Raw genomic sequence first — 2504 nt, forward strand, 5'->3', positions numbered from 1 at the left:
ATCCAAATGGCAAAAGTCCCCACCTGGAACCCTGTGGGGAAGGGCCAGCCTTAGCCTGGCAGTCTTGGCTCAGGAAGAAGACAGAAAGCTGAAGTGGGGGTACAGCATGGGGCTGCCTTGCTAAAACTTGAGGCTGGCAGGACACCAGCCCACAGCCCTGCAGGGGCCCAGGACTACAGAACTGGACTGGGCACAGGGGAAAAATGAAAGCAGGTAGTCTGGAGTCCCTGTCAGTGGGTTCAAACCCCAGTTCCGCCACCTCCTAGCTCAGGAACCATGGGCAGGCCATCGCCCTCTCCTCTCTGCACACCCCCAGCCCTTAGTTTCAAGCTGTCTCCTCTTCTGGAAGATGGGACACACCACCAAGGTTGAAGACACCTGTGTAGCCTTAGTAGGTGCAAATGGGACCTGCAATGAGGAGTAGGCAGACTATCCCCAAGCAGCCCTGTCCTCCTGGATCCCTTCCCTTTCTCTGCATTTCTGACCCCTCCCTCCTTAGGAAGCCCCCAGTCTGAGCCTTGCTGGGAGTCTCGGGCATCATCATAGGGGGCCTGGGGCTCAGGGTGCTCCGGCAGGGATGTGGGGCAGGAGGCTATATAATCCTGGGCTTTCCACCCAGGCCTGCCCCCCCTCTCTAGCCCTCCCTTCCCCCGGGGGACCCACGTGCCATCAGGAACAGAGCACCTGCTGTTACCCAGCCAGCCCTGTCCCAGAAGCTGCCCCTTCATAGGGCTGAGTCTAGACACTGGCAGGGAGGCCCCACTCAAGCACCTCCCAGGGTCCTGAAGAAGACACCCTGAAGAATTTCTGGGCTGAGAGGAAGACAGGATCAGTGGGGCAGGAGGGCCCCAGGTAGCCTGGCTACTGGGCCAGGTCCAGCTACCACCTAAGATTTGGCCTCTAAGAAGCAGCTTTGAAGTCCAAGCAGAAGCCATTAAAAGCAAGTCAGGCCCTTAAAGATACTACTTGCAGAATGCCACCGATGGCCTGGCTTGGAAGTGGGGCCTCCACTCCAGGCCCTCCCAAGTCAGGGCCAGCCCTGCCACTTCCGAAAACACAGGGCCCAGCCCCTGCCTGCCCTCCAGGCCACTCCAGGCCCAGGGTATTTTGCTGGCCTCAGAACCCGACATGCCATCCCTAGGCCTGGAGTAGCCCAGACCCATTGGGGTCTCCCTGATCTGAAGTGCCCAGGTGCTAAGTGCAGGCTCCTCACAAGGAGACCTGTCTGCAGGGTTCCCTGGGCCTCAGCCCTGCACAGTCCCTATGGGCCTCCAGCATCTCAGCCCTGGGGCCCAACCTGGGGCACTCTCCACAGGGTGGGGGAGCTCTCTACCTGTGAAGATGGTGGCAAGCCAACATGTGGGCTGGCCCTGGAGTCTGTGCTCTCTGGAACACTGGCCTGGGCCCTCTGAATAGCACAAGGACAGGTCACTGAGAACACACACAAATGTTCTACTGGAAACCACCTGGCCCTCTGCACTGAATCCCCCATCCACTCTCAGCACCACTGTCCCCCTTTATTCCTAGAGAGCCACAAGCCCATGAGGCTGGCCCTAAGGGGCCAGTTCAGGCAGTAAGCCCTCACACATACTGGCATGGACAGAGATGGCAGAAGACCAGGAAACTCTCACCTACTGCCCTGCCCTAACCATAGGGGCTGGCGGGGACCTCAGAGACCACAAGGCCGCCACACCACGCCACAGCCAAGAGTCCATCAGTGGGCAATCCAAATAGGGCAGAGAGAAGTGTAGCAACAGCCCCTGGATGGCAAACAGGGAGAAAGGGCAGGAGGGGCCTTCTCTCAAGCAGCCGTGACCCCTTCACCCCCGTCCCTGCACCCCCCAACCAGGAGCAGCCTCCAGCTGCCCTGGGCAACCAGCCTGATCCTCCCCCCTATGCCAACTGGCAAAGCCATGTTCCCACCCTTTGGGAAGTGTTCAGAGGAAAACTTCAGCCACCTCCCTCCTCCTTCCCTTTGCATGGAAGCTGGACCCCAGGGGTTTCGGGCTCCCTTCCCAGCAGACAGTTTCCCCTCCCATCTTCCCACCTTCCTAAAAAAAGGAAGAAGTCAGAAAAAGGAACCGGGAACCTGCCCGCCACCCCTGGACACAGGTGCATCCATCACCTGGCGGGTGGGCAGGAGGGGGGGTGGCCAGAGAGCACAAGGGGAGCCCAATGCCCCTGGGACAAGTCCCGACGTCAGGGCCTTGGTTTCTCCGCGAATATGGTAGGCGTAAGGCCCTTCCAGCTTGGCCTGGCCCGGGCCCCCTTCTCTCGGAAATCCGCCCGCCACCCGCACCCCACTCGGCGCGCAGGGACGCTCCGGAGGCCGAGACCTGAGCAAACGCCTGGGGTAAGAGCGAGGGGACATTGTGACGCCGGCTCCGGGAGCCGCTGCCCGTCCCCGCCGCCTGCCCATCCGAGCTCGCCGAGAGCCCCGGAGAGCGGCGCCGGGCGGGGCAGGAAGGTGGGAAAGGCGAGAAGAAAGTTGGGGAAGCGGAAGC

The sequence above is a fragment of the Otolemur garnettii genome, unplaced genomic scaffold, assembly GCF_000181295.1.
Source record: "Otolemur garnettii isolate 467f Iridium unplaced genomic scaffold, OtoGar3 scaffold00087, whole genome shotgun sequence".
NCBI classification, from domain to species: domain Eukaryota; kingdom Metazoa; phylum Chordata; class Mammalia; order Primates; family Galagidae; genus Otolemur; species Otolemur garnettii.